A 17,133-nucleotide genomic window follows, 5' to 3' on the forward strand; every position below is an offset into this window, starting at 1 on the left:
GATTTGTTTGTGTTTTCTGGACCTGAGAATTTACGCCCTCCTACAATATTGGAAAAATTTCAGTATGTTCTTGAATATCATTTTTCCTCCATTCTGTTGCCTTCTTAAACTATAAATTGAATATTGTTAAACCTCCTTACACTAAACTTTTTAAAAAACATTTTATCTTGTTTATCATTTACTTTATATAATTCTTTTAGATCCTAATTTATCATTCACAAATCTCCTTTCAGCTAGGTCTAACTGCTATTAAGTTATCCATTGCAATCATTACATATTTCTCTATTTGACAGGCTTTATTTTAACTTTCCTGGTCATTTTGTACATATCTTGGTCCTCTTCATTTCTTAATACTTCTAAATATTTCTTTATGTCCATTAAACATATTTATTCTTTTCTATCTAGCCTCAAATTCTTCATTTTGTTGAGTCGGAACTCTTGATTTGGTGATTTATTTCTTTTTTCTTTAGTGTTTTTTTAATTTGAGCTCATCTTTCCTGATCATTCTCTGTAAGAATTTCTTGTTTCTGAGTTTTTCCCTGCTTACAGTGGAGGACTGCATTTATCATGCTTGTGACACTGATAAATGGCATTTAGTACTCACCTCTGCCCTGCCTCTCAGTTCTTTCAGGGCACCTCCATTCCTTGGAAGTATGTGGGCTGGTCATAGTGCCTGGGAGAGGACTTCTTTGGACATGGCTCCTCCTTAGGGATGGAAGCCTCAAAATTCAGGGAACAAAGGGAATTAATAATTGTTAAGTGACATATAATCATATAATTATGATAAGATCCAAACTAGATTAATTTTTCATTGCTGAGGATCAGACCCAGGGCCCTGCACATGCTTGGCAAATGCTCTACCACTGAACAACACCTCCAACCCCAAACTAGATGTTTTATAATTAATCTGTCTTCTAATCTGGAGAGGACTTATCATTATCTCTTGTCTTGAAGAATTCTAGAACTCTATACATCTACCACTTGCTAAGTGAATCAAGTATCTAGGGAAGCCTGGAGCTAGTTAGTCTTCTTAACATACCAGACCTCTTAGACAACACCTTGTCATTTTCTCACAATTTTATAGTGAATTCCAACACTAATTTAGCCTCTAAATTTATGACCGCTAGGGTCATAAATCTAGGCTTTTCCAAGACCCATGCATATTTGAATATCACATCCTCTGGCAAGATGTACCAAGTGGCCTGGCAACAATGGTTCCAACTGTGCTATACAACACAGGTTAATTTTATTCTTGTGACAGTTCCAAAAGCTGGCTGCACAGCCTTAGAGACTGTTTGCCTACAGTAATTAAATGGCCATGCACATTTCAGAGAAATTTCCTCCCTCTATTTCACATCCCTCCTAATGTGGCTGGATCAATCATCTTGGTTACAAAGCATCAATATTTCCATAGGATAGTTTCCATATTGTTCATCCCCATGTCAACATATCAAAACGGTATATAAGATGAAATATTTAGCCCACATGGGGAGGCATTTAAAACAAAGGCCAGCTGTTGTGTTTCTATACTTGGTGAAAAAACAGCTGGAATTGATAGAACTTTTGAACACATAGCTAAAGATGTGCTTGGAATAAGGAATGTGCTCTTGGGGGAAAAGAACCTTTGCATTCATGTACAACTGAAGTGGAAAAGAAAAAAAATCGTAAAAGCCAGAGATTAACCTCAGCTACGTGACAGATGTGAAGCATAAAAGCTTGGAGTTATTAATTATAAGAAAGCCACGATAAACTGCAAAGTTTTAATTAAGTCTGGCACAGTGGCAGTGAGGGCCAGTACCAACCTTGTCCTAAGTTTTAGGAACCAAGAATTAGCAGAGCCTCATACAGCATCTTACTGGCCTGCACGTTAGATCTGTGTTGCCCATTGTGGCAGCACTAGCCAAATGTGGCTATCAAAATGTAAATTAACTGAAGTTAAATATAGTGTAAATTCACTTCCTCAGTTTCACTCTCCACATTTTAAATGCTCAAAGGTTACATGCGGCTAGAGGATACTGTATTGGATGGCCCAGATATGGAATATTTCTATGTCTACAGAAAGTTACTTTGGACAGCACTGTAGTAGATGTTCAAAAAGTACATGTTGAATAAATGAACAAATGAATATATCTGTTATGGTTCAGAAATGAGATGTTCCCCAAAAGCTCCTGTGTGAGATAATGAAAGAAAGTTTAGAGGTAAAATTATTGGGTTATGAGAGTCTTAACCTAATCAGTGCATTAATTCACTGACAGGGATTAACCATGTGGTAACTGAAGGTAAGCAGTGTATAACTGAGGAGGTAGGTCAATGGAGGTGTGACCTTGGGGTTTATATTTTATCTCTGGTGAATGGAGTCTCACCCTGATACCCGGTACCATGTCCTGAGCTGCTTTCCTCCACCACACTTCTCCACCATGACGTTCTGTCTCACCTTGGACCCAGAGCAATTCACTCAGCTGTCTATGGATTGAGATCTCTGGAACCATGATCACCAAATAAAATTTTTATCCTCTAATTATTCTTGTCAGGACTTTTGATTACAGTAGGAAAAGCTGACTAACACAATACCTAACATTCAAAAGGGCAGAAAAGGTACCACTTTTGTAAAAACTTAGATCAGTTCTCTTAAAGAAGATATATTCTTTATTTGTTGGAAAAAAGGAAAAAAATAGCAGTGAAGTGATAGAATGACATTTTAAGAAGCGCGACATCACAGTTCTACTAGACATTGCTTGGGTTTTCGTGACAAATCTTCCACTCAATTTCTCAGTAAGGTCAGTTTTGCTCAAGAAGACTTGTGTGGGTGGGGGTGTACTTGGGGGGACTCAGTTAAGGGGATGTATTTCATAGCAGGATCCACAAATTACAGGAAAGGCTCTGACATAAGGAAGAAGGTAAGGGAAGCCACAAGAGCCTGTCTACCCTAAACAGGAAACTTAGAAACAGCTTTGAAATTCCACAGGTAGAACTGGATTCAAGCCAGTTTTGCTTCTAATTAAAGTACCCTGGTTTATATCTAGGCTCTCCTTTAATAAATATACTATATAAAGTGTTGACAAACTATAGTCAGCAGGACAAATCTGGCTGGCCACCTGCATTTGTAAAGCCTGTAAGCTGAGAATGATTTTGACATCTTTAAATGATTGTAAAAGAAGCCAAAGGGAATGTTTTATGAAACATATATAATTCAAATTTCAAAGTTCATAAAAGTTTTGTTGGAACACAGCCACATCACTTATTTATGTACTGTGCTTTTGCTGATTTGACACTACAATTACGGGAGTTGAGTGGTTATGATAGAGACCATAGGGCCTGAAAAGCTTAAAATGTATACACTCTGGTTCTTCATAGAAGAAATTTGTCCAACTCTATGCTATATCATCAGCAGTGAGAGAAGGGATTTGCATCATGAAACATGGAGGCTAGGAATGGATTACACTAAGGTATAGCTGCTTCATGGGAAGCCAGAACAAAATGGAAGTTTTAATGGAAAAATGATGGAAGGAGAAGAGTATTACTTAACAGAAATAAAACCTGTCTATCAAATGAAAATTTGTTAAGGTTTCTACTGATGATAGCATGAAATTAGATAAAAACACCAGAAAACTGTATGTACTATGACCGTCATCTATCCTTTCTGAGGATCAGTTATATCATGTGCTCCTTATATTTCATAAGATTATTTTGAGGTTCAAATGCAAGTGCATATATATATATATATATATATATATATATACATATGTATATACATATATATATATATTACAAACACATTATAAGCATTTTGTCATTCAAGTATGTGGTATAATTCCTACTGATAATAAGTATGGTTAAAAATTAAACACATAATGGAGACAGATAGAATGATGAACAATATTCCACAGGGGAATTAGTAGACAAAGTGTTCTAAAATACCTAATGAGAGTGTCAGGGAGCTAAAGCTAGGGCCAGGTGACCTCCCCACAGCAAGCAAATTCCAAGTATGCCAAGCATTCAACTGAATGGGCAATGTGTACTCACATGCTGTCTCACCCCCTCCAGCTGGGGAAAAAAAGGACAAGCTGTTTGTTGGACAACAGGCAAGTGTCCATATTTGATATAGAATAGTTCACCAACAGATGCTGCAGGTCATTTGCTCAAGAAATGCTTACTTAGCACCTTCCATGGGAAAACGTCTCTGCTAAAATCAATGGGAGAGAAGAATGGAAAGTCAAAATTACAGATCATATTCTTCAATATCTGTAATCTTCATGAATAGATAAGAAAATTAGGCTAGGTTGACGATTATGAGGCAAAAGAAAAATTTTGGAAGCAAATTACAGTATCATTCAGAAAAGAATGAGCTTAAACTCAGCCTAAGTAGTCAGGAAAGGGCCTATAAAGAAGAAAGTACACATGGCTGGAGTTGTAGCTCAGTGGTGGAGCGCTTGCCTCACTGGGTTTGATTCTCAGCACTTCATATAAATAAATGAATAAAATAAAGTTAATTAACAATTAAAAGAAGAAGAAGAAGACTTGGACTGATGGGAGCAAGGAGAGGGGTGAAAAGCCATCCCTGATGGGGAATCAGACAAGCTTGGCACAGGGTAAGAAAAAGACACACTCCAAAAAAGAAGAACCCAACCAGGCGGAAGCAGATGGGTATCATGGGAAGCTGGAAATGAAGATGGATAGGGCAGGAATGGAGGTTTTGGAAGGTTTTTTCAAGGCAAGATGAAGGATATTTTTCATTTGACAATGGAGAAACTCAATGTTTATGCAAAAAGGAGGTATAAGAACTTGGTATTCATCAAGGCAATATAACACAGGGGAAAGCTATTTAAGCAGAAAGGAAACAGAAAATTATAATGATTCTACTCAGAGAAATATGAGCAGCAAGAGAGAATATACCTTAGTTCTTACAAGATAGGAAGGAAATAGTTCTAATAGACACATCATATAGAACTCCTGAGGATAAAATAAAGCAAGGCTCTAAGAACAAAGGTGGAAGCTGCACCTGGTGCTATGAAATCCAGCGCATCATGGGATGACCAACTGCAGCCCGCACAGCCCGTGTTTTCATGTACACATCAAAACTGACGAACCTCTTTGAAAAGATGAGTAGAAGCATTGGAATATACTCACTTCCCATAAAATCATCCTAAACAACTGGAGAACCACAGATATCCCTTACCCTACTGGACAAAGGATTAGAATTGAAGGAGTGAGATTCAAAAGAGGCTATTGATATGATCTGAATGCTTGTGACCCTGAAAGTGCACATGTTGAAAATTTAACTCCATGGTGATAGTATAGGAGTGGGGACTTTGGGGGCATAATAGATCATGAAGGTGAAGCTCTTGTGAAGGGGATTGGTGCCTTTAAAAAGAGGCTCCTTGGAGCAGCTTTGCCTATTCCACTGTGTAGGGAAATGGGCCCTACAAAGCACTTGCCAGAAACCAAATCTGCCAGTGCCTTGTGATCCTGGACTTTAGGGCCTCCAGAATTGTGAGAAATAATCTCCTTTGTTATAAGTACTACCAGACTGAGTTATGTTTTATAGAGGTGTAAATACAGTAAGTTGCAAACCCTAAATGCCAGAGGAGGAGTCATTCTGAGTGGAACTATGGGCAACTTTCTTGACATAGACTTTTCAGAACTTCTCTCCAAATTCCTGGAGAGAGGAGTGAGAGAAGTGTCAAGTTTGAGAGTGAAGCAGACACAATAGTTTACTGTGAAAGAAGCTGATGAATCCCGCCCCCCACTTCTTTACTGATATAAGGAGGCATTTCTCATCTCAATGTGGCAACAATTAGAGTGAAGGAATGGCAAAAACACTGACCTCAGAGGTTGGTAAGTGACCATATCCCCACTGGTAATACTGAAAATCAGTAATCAGAGTCATGAAGCTAGGAGAAGACCACTATAAGAGATGCTTGGAGCACAAAGGTATATGAAAGTCCATGACCACCTATCCAAGATGATAAGGAGTCTAGTAACTGCCATTTCAGGAAGTTCACTAAAATGGTTAATAGCAGATATTAATAATGTTTTATGCTGTCTTTGAGATCCAAGATTTTTTTCTATTCAGGTTAGTGGCCAACCCTAAAAATTTGGTTCATACAGGGCCGGGGTTGTGGCTCGGTGGTAGAGCGATAGTCTCATACATGCGAGACCCTGGATTCCATCCTCAGCATCACATAAAAATAAATAAGTGAAATAAAGGCATTGTGTCCAACTACAACTAAAAAAAAATAAAATATTGAAAAAATTTGGTTCATACAATAAAACAAAATTATCTTTTAAATAAATCAAAGAAGAAAGCTGTTGTTAGTTTGCCAATATGTTTAGCATTGGGTATGCTTTTTTTTTTTTTTTAAGAGTCATTGAGTCCCAGAGATAATCCTCTCAGGGAATGCTGCAGGGACTCCAATCTTGCCTCATTCTTTGAAATGTCAGTGGAAGTCTTTAAGTCACCACCACTCTTGCATTCTGTATGCCTACAAAATCAGCATTATGTGGACAATGCCAAGGTCTCAAACCAGTTTGAGTAGTAGTGGCCTCTGATTGCATGGATGACTGAATATGGGGAAATGAATCCTGGGGAAATAATTCCCCAGACAGTTCTGTGCAACTGCATGCCATGGGGCTCACTTCTCGAACTAAGGTCTTTGAGCCTAAAGTGGGAGTGTCTTGTTGATTCCTGAGCTGCTCCAAGACATCTTTCTTAATGTCCCAGTGCAAAGTACTTGGCTTTTAAAAGGCATTGATCTCTTTAACAAGCATAGCCTCCTTGCATGTGACTTTAAACACAATCCTTTTCTGGAAAAACTGCAAGTTTTTCAAATCTTTCTGCTCTGCTTTTTGTTTTTGATTCTCACTATAAGTCTGGCTAAAGGTGGCCAGCAATACCCATAGTGCCTGAATGCTGTACTGCATTGAAATTTACTCCACCAGACTAATTACCTTTAACTTCAGCCTAGTGCAAAGTCTCAGGGCATGCACAGAATGGAGGCAAGTTCTTTGCCAGAATGTAACAAAAGGGCCTGTAGTCTAATTCCCAACACACTCCTAATTTCCATCTGAAACCTTGTGAAAAACAGCCTTTACTATCAGCATTCCTGTTAGTATTCTGTTCTTCTGAGCTCATTCATTAAGCTCCACTCTGCATTCTAAGAATTTTCTAGTCTGCTTCTCCAAGCTTTTCCGAATTACTCCTGCAAGCCAATTCCAAAGACTTCTGAACCACATTGTCAGGTAAAGTCACAGCAATGACCCTACTTCTTAGAACTAATTTTCCATATTAGTCAGCGTTTCATCACTGTAAGCAAAATACCTGAGAAAATTAACATAAAAGGAGGAAAAAATTATTTTTGTTCATGGTTCTCATCCATCATCATCTGGCACCATCACTTTGGGCCTGTGTCAAGGTAAACTTTGTGCGCTTGGAGCACGTGATGGACCAAAGCTACTCACTCCATGGTGGCTAGGAAGCAAAGAAAAACTTGCTTCTATAACAAAGTCCCTTCCCCCAAACCCATTAAGCCATAAATCCATACATGGATTAATCCACTTATGAGGTCAGTGCCCTCATGGTTGAATCACCTTCTAAAGGCCCCACCTCTGAACACTGCTGCATTGGTGACTAAGCCTTCAACACATAAGACTTTAGGGGACACTCTGGATCCAAACTAAAACACCAAGAAATAGTGGCTTAAGTTGTTTTGTGCATGTGTGTCTACACATGTCTGCATGTGTGTATGTGTGTAGTGCTGGAGATTGAACCTAGGGCCTCACGCACATTAAACACATCAGTCCACTTTGAAGTTTTTTTGTGTTTGGTAATGGGATTGAACCTAGGGCCTTTTGCATACTAAGCAAGTACTCTACCACTGAGTTACATCATCAGCCCTGGTGTAAAATGCTTATTGACTTATTATTTTTTCATAACAAAGCTTTTTCCCTAATCATGCAAGATCCACCTATCAATTGATTATCTTCTATTTCATACTTACAGGAGCCTTCTTAATCCTGCAAAAAAAAATTTTTAGCAGTTATATTGTTCTCATATGAACAATAAATATATTTATGGTCAGTGTTGACAGGAACTTTCATGTAAGATAAAGATGGCTTTTGGATCATTCATTCCAAACCAGTATGACTTATTCAAATCAGGGATCACTGATGGGGCAGGTTAGTCTTCCAGGCCATCATAGCCTTGGTTCAAGTAGACCTGACTACTGCTGATGGAAGACCTTGGCCCTGTTCACATGATGCTGGTTTTGTATGCATGAAGAATGCAAGAGTTGTGAGGTCTTAGAGAACTTTCACCAACATTTCAAGGCAGTATTGGAGTCCCTGCAAGCATCCCCTGAGAAGATGATGCAGACAGCCATGAAAGTGAAGTTGAAGCTTCGGTGGGGATCCCAGGAAGATTTAGTCCATGAATAGAGCCAACCCAAAAGAGAGGCAATATGGCTTCAGCTGGCAAGGCAATAGAAGCAGGGATGCTCAAGTCCTTTGGAGTGTACATTAGGCAACCAGGTGCTTAGGTGCTGAACATGGAGCTATACGATGATTGCCCTGCTGGGTTTTGGACTTGCTTTGGTCTGATCCTTCCTTTCTTTGCCTCATTCCTCCCTTTTTAGAATGGGAATATTTACTCTGTACCTTTGTATCTTGGAAGTATAAAATTATTTGTTGTTGTTTTATGTGCGCTCACAGGTAGAAGTTTGCCTTGAAGATCAGAAGAGACTTTGGACTTTGAGCAATTGTGGAACCATTTACACTATGGGAACTCTCAGAAATGAACTGAATGCAGTATGCATTGTGAGAGGGACATGAGTCTTTTGGGGGCCGGAGGTGGAAAGCTATAGTTTGAATTTTAAATGTCCTCTAAGAGCTCATGTGTTGAATGCCTGGTTGCCAGTGCAGCAGTGTTAAGAGATGGGAGTCTTTAGAAGGTGATTGGATCACAGGGGCGCTGACCCCATGAGCGGATTAATCCACTTATGGATTCAAGCTTAATGGGTTTGGGGAGAGGAGCTTTTTCTTTCTTCCTTTCTTTTTTTTTCTTTTTCTTTCTTTCTTTCTTTTTTTTTTTTTTATAAAAACAAGCTTATTCTTTTGCTTTTCAGAAGCCATGAGTTGAGAATTTTGCTCCACCATATGTTCCCTGCCATTATGTTTTGCCTTGCCACAGGCCGAAAAGCACTGGAGTTGACAGACTATGGATTGAAATTTCTGAAACTGTGAAAAATAAGTCTTTTCTCCTTTTAAGTTGTTTATTTCAGGTATTTTGTCCAGTGATGGAAAGATGACTAAGACACTTGCTAAACAGAATTCATTTCCATTATATCCTTGTGTAAGATTTAGTGTGAATGGTGAGTAAACACGAACTTAATGTTTAAGAAGATGGTCAAAACATTTAATCTTGTTCATCAATTCACAACCACATTAGTAACTTGAATAATAGATACTGACAGCACTAAAATTGAAACATGGTTCTAGACTAATTTCTATAGAATACAGATGAACTAAATTCTATGGAGAAAGAAAGTGTGCTATGATCTAATAGCACATGACTTATTGTGCCAACAGAGAGGGAAAAATGTTTAAACATAATAAAATATACTGGGTTGTCAGAGAAACTATATTCAAAAGATTTTCCATTTAAAACTAAAACTTCTAGGTTAAATACTTCCTATTACACTGGAATAATTGGTTAGGAAATTAGAATTAGATTATAAGAATTCTAGAAAATACTTCCAAAAGTAAAGATGAACTTTCAAAGACAAACATTATCTTGGAAAAATTTATATGTGCATATTTCACTGAAAATAAAACACATATTAATGTTCAGGTATTTAAGAAGATTATTTTATCATGAGGTTCAGGTCAGTTCTTGCAGTGAATACTAATAAATTGTGAATAGCTATTCTGGTACTTTCTCCAACACCATAAATTCAACAATGGTACAATGTGAAAATAAAGGAATATATTTACTCATCTTTTGGGAACTCTATTTCCTGAATTCTAATTAGAGAGGAATGAATAAAACATTTCTTTTGCTAACCAACCTATTTGCAGTTGGGATATGGTCCAGGGAGTATGTCCTCAAATGAAGAGGAGAATATATTTTGGGTAATTGTTATTCTTGATTATTAAACATCTCTCTCGTCTTAAAATTGAATTGCTCTGAGAGAAATGTTTATTTTAAAGCAATAAGTTGGGGAAGTGAAGTAAGTATAGCAAAACTCAGTTATGAGATAAAAATATGCTAATAGGTGAAATTTAAACTTAAACATATTTGCCATTCACTTTTGCCTCGCATAAAATGAAAAACTATCTCTTTTCAATTAACAACTATATTGAACACAAACTAGAAGTTCAGAGGCAGAAGTCAGAACATATGCCACAGTGTTTGCCCAACATAACTTATTTCAGGGTGGAGCATATGGCTCTCTGTCCAACAGGTGCAGGCCACGGAGATAGCTCACAGTGCACTTGGCTTAGGGGGTCTCTGCTCAAAAACTCTGACAGAATATGAAATTCAACAGGGATTAGAACTCTTCCTATTGGATACTAGAACAATTCCTAAAATAATAAAATTATCCCTTCTAATATCAGAGCATCTCAAGACACACTTGCCCTGCAGCTTGGGAGTCCATGTTGTATGGCTCTGAGAAAAATATCTGCAGGTTCATTAAGTGCCATCTTTGAATGCCAGCATCACAGTTATGCACCAGAATATAAAGTCTTGCTCTTTTGAAAAAACAGACTATTTTTATTTAGCTGAACTGATCAAGATCTTCTAGCGTTCAGGATGAATTCAAATTTTATGAAACTTGGAGACTATCCAAAATTAAAACACAAAATTATACTTATAAGTACTTATACTTAAAATTATACTTAAAGTACTTATAATATGAGAAGATGTCACATCAATTATGCATTTAAAAACTAATAACAATATTACCAAATTCAGAAAAGTAACATTTCTTATCATTAAACATCTAGCACATCTCTGTAATACTGTTTCCTACATTTTGATTACATATTCTTTGATCACCTCTTTATATGAAAATTATTTTGTAATCCAAATTGTAGAAAAAAATTGAATTCATTTTCTACTCTAGCATATTTGATTAAACTTTAAAAAATATTGATAGTATTAAAAATTTCCTAAATTCATTATTGGGAATGGTATGTATATATTTAGGAAACATCTATAAAATTTCTGTTGTATAGGTGTTATAAAATTTCAGAGCATTTCAAGTTTTCTTATGTAGTGACTAATCTTAAGTATCCTGTGAATTCCATTTTGTGGGTCACTGTGTCTGGAACCACCAGACTGTGTCAGGGCAGGCTGTGTCAGGATTGCTAAGATCAATGCAATGTGTTGTGATGCATAAAATAGGTGACATCACACACACATCCACTGATCTGCTATAGATATGTGATTTCAAACAGAAATTACAATGAATTTTATTGGAATTCTGTACAATTTCCATAAAACAAAACAGAAGTGCATATTGCTTTTATAATTATGTATGCCACTTATATCCTATATTCCTGACCAGTGAGAACTTTGTTTTTGAAAAAGCAGCAGGAAAAATAACTCTACACCCTGATTAGTGGAAGGATCTTCCACAGACTAGCTTATGGCTCTGTACATTATACACCTTAATTTTTTCTATGCCTATTTTCTTCAATGGCAGCTGCTGCTGGACAGGATTATGGTATGATTCTACCCTTGGCCCTTTGTCATTGTGCCATGGTGCCATGAATCAGCACAGTGGGCAAGGGGAAGATTCCTGGAGCTCATGCCGTATCTGGCAATAAATTCCCCATATAAAAAGTGACTGCAGACCACACCAATATTTCTCAAACTTAATGTATCCTCAATTCAACCCCCCTTAGAATCATTCAATCCAAAACACTGACTCAAGAGAAGTGGTGACAGGGAATGTCCAAAGGGACAATCTTACCTGGTTTTATGGATGATTTTGCACAAATATATGATCATGTGAGCACATTCTGTAGTCTTGGAAGGCAAGTGCAAGTCAGGGGCCCTGAAGCTTAATGATTATGACTAAATTCACCTCTTTCAGTTATTAATTCAACCATAGACTTCTTGATTTTTCCAGAAAGAGACTTATTATTTGGTATTTTGTCAAGCTTGAGGTAGTGGAACTGAGACTAGATGTTATAACGAAATGTGAGGCACTTCCCCCAAGGCATCTAAGCTGAAATCAATCACTTATACTAAGAATCAGTGCGGGCAACTCTGAAACAGTTAAACATCATTATAGTCATTTGAAATAGTGTTCCAAGTTGAAGGCAGATAAAGTTATATAATTACTATGTTGGAAAAAGCATATTCTTATTTAAAGTGGAAAAGGCCTTGACACTTTATGCTGTTTCTGATCAGTTACTTCTCACCATACGTTTAGTTTTTTATTTGACAGACAAGTAAACTTCCACGGTGTTTAATCCATTGTAACTGGGCTTCGACTATTCATTGAAACTCACTGACATTAACAGAGAGGGTGGTATCAGGATTCCGTGGGGAGCTTTGCTGAGTTATTTCTTCCTCCATCCTGCTGTACTCCAATGCACGGAGGCCCACAGCTCTGTGCTACTGCTAGGAGGAGGAGAACACCTGGGTGATGTGGTGTTCAGTTATTTCTTGCATTTAAACAAATGACCCTAAAACTCATTATTTCTTAGGGCTGGGCAGTTCTACTCCACATGATGCCATTTGAGAATTCACGTGTGGCTGTGTTCAGTCTGGCTCAGCATGGGGCTGATCCTCTGACCACATGGCTTGTCATTATTGGGTAGTTGAGTGCAAGCTTCTTTATGTGGTAGCAAGAGCTCAAGAGAGTGAAAGCAAAAGCTCACAAAGCAGAAGTCACTTTTACCACATTCTACTGGCCAAGGTAAGACAGGAGGCCAGACTAGATTCACAAGAATGGGAGATGGACACTTGAGGGTGATGTGGTCTGTGGGTTCAGGGATGGGAAAGTGCGTAGGCAATCATCTTCAGACAGTCTACATGTAAAGCAATGGACAGAGAAGTTAAAGGACTCCTGAAAAGACAAAAAGGTAGTGGTGGAGTGGACTCAGGTTTTCACTCTTTTGGCACCAAAACCTCACTGTCTCCACCTGGCAGACTCCAGCCCCTCCCCCTCTCTATTCAGTTCCTTGCCCCTGTAGAAAACTGAAAAGGCTGGCTTCAAAGGGAGGCCTAGACTGGGCCACCCAGGGGGAATAAACTGGGATAGCCAGGTTCTACAGTCTAGCCTTCAATGGTACAGGCCTCCAAAAGAAATTTTTCAGTACAAGCCAAGCTAATCTGATTCATTTAGAAACAACAACAACAACAACACACACACACACACACACACACACACATACACACACACGTTGTGATAATTTGCTGGTTTATTAAGTTTGAAATTAGAAACTACTACTGAGTAATCCAGAATACCTATGTTTTCTGGTCAGCACATTCTTTCTTAGATAGTCTACAGTAGATTATTTCTAGAGGTTGCTGGAAAAAAAAAAAAGAACTAGAATAAGAACAGAGGAATTAGATTATCTTAATGAGATCTGCTTTTCTGTAAGGCTTGAAGGAAGTGCCTGCCAAGTGGACAATCAGCTAGGCTACCAGCCCACACACTAAGTCAAGCCTGTTTTTGTGCAAGCTAAGAGTGATTATATATTTTTAAAGAATTATTTTAAAAAACAAAAAGGAGTATATGATAGAGAACATATGTGGCCCACAAAGCTTAAAATATTTACTAACTGGTGTCCCTTATAGAAAAAGCATACCAAGCCCTAAGCTGAAAAATAAATGATTTGAAGGGAGATACTCTGTCTTGACTAGAACAGTGTTGATGGGCTGCCCAGAGAAGAGCACTGGTGTGGGAGGTAGGGGAGGCTTAAGAAAGTAGGATTCAACACCACGGTGAATTCTATTGCACACACTATGCAGCAGGAAAGGAAGAGCGTAACTGGGAGTGATGACAGTAAGTAAATAGTGTTAAAGAAACGAAGATCACATATGGGAGGGCTCCCTGCAGGGCCAGGAACTCAACTCAACTAATTAATAGGCAATTTAAAAATCTTTCAGATTCATTATGGTTTATTTAGAGGAAATTATTATATATATTGACTGAGTAAAAATAAATATTCCAACAAGTATAGCAATTAATCTCTCATTTTTAGTTCTAATTACTTAAAAAAAAAGAACACAAAAATAATGGGAACCAAAAGGTCATCATCATATCAAAGTTTGGTGTATTATTCTAGAATGGCCAAAGGTAGAAGAAAGACACAACTAGATACCCAAGTGTCTGTGTGGGCGTGCTATTCATCAACATGGAGGCCATCCTAGGCTTTGCCTCCTGGGTAGAACTGATACCTGGAAGGAAGAATGCTTTTTTTCCAAGATACTAAAAAAATTAAATAAGATATATAAATAAATTATAAATAATTATAAATTATAAATAAATATAAATTATAAATAAATGCTATACAAATTATAAAATTATAAATCATAAATAAATATATCATAAATAAATAAGACAAATATTAAAAATAAATGATTAAAAGCTTGCTGTAGACCAGATAATAAGTTGAATTAAGACAGCACTTAAATTAAGAATATGTTGAAGCCCACCCAGTTGCTCATGCACTCAGAATTACACACAGGAGTGACATGCCAAGAGGAACCTTAATACAGAGAGTTTCCAACAAACTGCGTAGTGTGACCAGCCAACCGAGAAGCTATTATTTAGGTTAGACAATAGGAAGGCTTACCCTTCCTGCTATTAATGAGACAGGGCAATACTTTAAATACTCTTAATGATCACAGTTTAAAATGGAGAGTTGCCTCCGCCCATTACATATTTTTAACTTCTTTCTCTGATTTATTTCTGTAAAAATCCTCACAGAGCCATTAGCATCTCTGATGTCCATTTTCTCCGTCTTCACCTTCGTTTCTGGGCTCCCAATGTTGCATTGGCTCCCCTAAGATTTTATTAAAGCATCCTCCTTTTTTAATGCTTGCCTACTTCCAGGAGAGTCCTTAACAACAAAACTGCTACTAGAATTTTCTTGCACCAACTTAAGTTTTTTTTCTTTAGTAATTTTCTAAAGGCATCGCTGGCTCTATTCCATTTCCTTTCACTTTGCTCCATTTCAGCAACCATTCTGTATTTTTTTTGGGGGGGGCATAAATAATTAAGGATTTCTTCCAAAACTCAGATCCCAAACCAAATCCAAAGGATGTGCCCTAGTGTTTGTTTGACATCACTTTTGTTTGAGATCCTTCTCTCTCTTGACTTTTCAGAAAATACTTTCTATTGTTTTTCTCACTTTTGGGGGTGACACTTCTTTTCTGTTCTCCAGGTCTTCCTAAACTATCTCATAACTGTCACTATGCTAAATGATGGTAAACTTCTTGGACACTTTAATGGTTTAGATATGAGATGTCCTCCAAAAGTTCATGTATGAGACAATGCAAAAATGTTTGGAGGTGAAATGATCAGATTATGAGAGTTGTAACTAATCCACTAATATAGATTATATTCTTAAGAAAAGAAGAACAACCCACGTTCTATGAAGATGAAGCCAAATCCAGATAAGGCCATCACTTTAGATTGTTATACTGACAAGAGAAGTGAGAAAGCTGCAGAAGAAGTTTGAAGGTGCCAGAGTTTGGTCCATTATGTTTTTGGCAAGAGGCCCCTCTCCACAAAATAAAAGTGCAAGGCAAAGAAACAAGTGCTGATGTAGAAGCTCTTGCAAGTCATCTAGAAGGTCTTGCTAAGCTATTCGATGAAGATGTGTTGTGCTTTAGGTAGTAGGTGTCCCCAGAAGCTCATGGGCGAGCCAATACAAGGATTATCAGTGAAATGATTCAGTTCTGAGAGCTTTAACCCAATCAATGGTTTATTCCACGGACAGATATGAACAGGCAGCAGGCATGGAAGGGCATGTGCTGGACCCTTCCCAAGCCTGGAGGTATAGGTGGCACCTGCAAAGGCATCTAGTGGCTGTGAAAGAAGTCTGGTTTCTGGGACTGAAGCATATAGAAGCCAACCTCAGCGTTCCACAGCAGGGTTTCCCATTGGAGGTTCCCAGTGACCAGGAGCAGTGTCAGCATCCATCTGTGGGGAGAATGTCAAACAGCGAGCCTAGGTGTCTTAAGGCAGTTTGAGGAGCCCAGATGTATCAGTGGCAGGATGGAGAATTGGCCTCAGGCTTGGAGGACAGCCATGGGCAGGAGCCTGGGCAGTGAAGCCTTGGCGTTTGGAATCTGTGGAGGTATTGGTGTCTGAAGTTCAGTTATGGCAGCGGTGGCAAAGGCAACCAAGGAGTCTGTAGGTGGCAACGTCAAGCCAGGCATCCAGAGAGGAGCATTCTCATCCTCTGGTAGTGGCAGGAGTCTGGTCCCAGTGCAGTGATGGTGGCTGCGGCATCACTGGTGGCCCTGTGGGGACTCCAGTGGCCGCAGTGTGGAGCTCTGTTAGCGGTGATGGTGAAAGCTTGGGACAGCAGGCCTCCGAGTCAGAGGACGACTAGAGGCTGTGATGGCCTCTGCAGTGGCTCCTCCAGGCAACTGGCATTGCTCCTGGTAGGGCCTGCCTGCTCACGAAGCAGGGCGCAGGAGCTGGTGGTACCCAGACACCTGCTGAGTACCTTATGCTGCCCATTCCACCAATGCCTGGCATTGGCCTGGAGTCCACCAGGCTGCTCACCTAATCCTTGAGTTCACCCTGCCCCTCCCTGAGTTGCAGCCTCTGAGGGATGAGTAGGCCTGCTGCCAGCTGGGCAGCCTTGGGAGAAGACACCCACCCTCCCCAGCTACATCTCCCCTTGGCTGTGGTAGCAGAGTGCAGAGGTGGGAGGTGGGGGGGCCTAGAAAATCCTCACCCTCCAAGTGCATCCCTGGGGCAGGACAAGGGTGGAGGGCACAGGTGGCAGTGGGAGTCTAAGGGCAACGAGTTCTCTGTCTTGGTCTTCTGCCACCCCCAGCCACAGAAATGCACTTTGGGGGTGACGATGTCCTAGGACCTCTGCTTTCTGCACCCACAGTCCATGCAGGATGTGGCTGGGTATGGTGAGGTTCTCTCCCAA

At 39.0% G+C, this 17,133-nt stretch overlaps 1 long non-coding RNA gene across 2 annotated transcripts in view; it reads right to left on the minus strand.

Annotated features, from left to right (window-relative positions):
- The window catches only part of LOC124084823 (uncharacterized), a 35,066-nt gene extending 17,939 nt beyond the window's left edge, over positions 1-17,127 (minus strand). Inside the window, exons 1-2 of one of the 2 annotated variants that reach the window (XR_006849276.2) lie at positions 4,024-17,127; positions 605-720 (exon numbers count right to left, since the gene is read on the minus strand). This is a non-coding gene — a long non-coding RNA (uncharacterized LOC124084823). The other variant, XR_009225915.1, reaches the window with a different exon arrangement.
- Positions 17,128-17,133: the final 6 nt, after the last annotated feature.

The sequence above is a fragment of the Marmota monax genome, unplaced genomic scaffold, assembly GCF_021218885.2.
Source record: "Marmota monax isolate L192 unplaced genomic scaffold, Marmota_monax_Labrador192_F-V1.1 WCK01_AAM20220418_F8-fsc00013, whole genome shotgun sequence".
Classification (NCBI taxonomy): Eukaryota; Metazoa; Chordata; class Mammalia; order Rodentia; family Sciuridae; genus Marmota; species Marmota monax.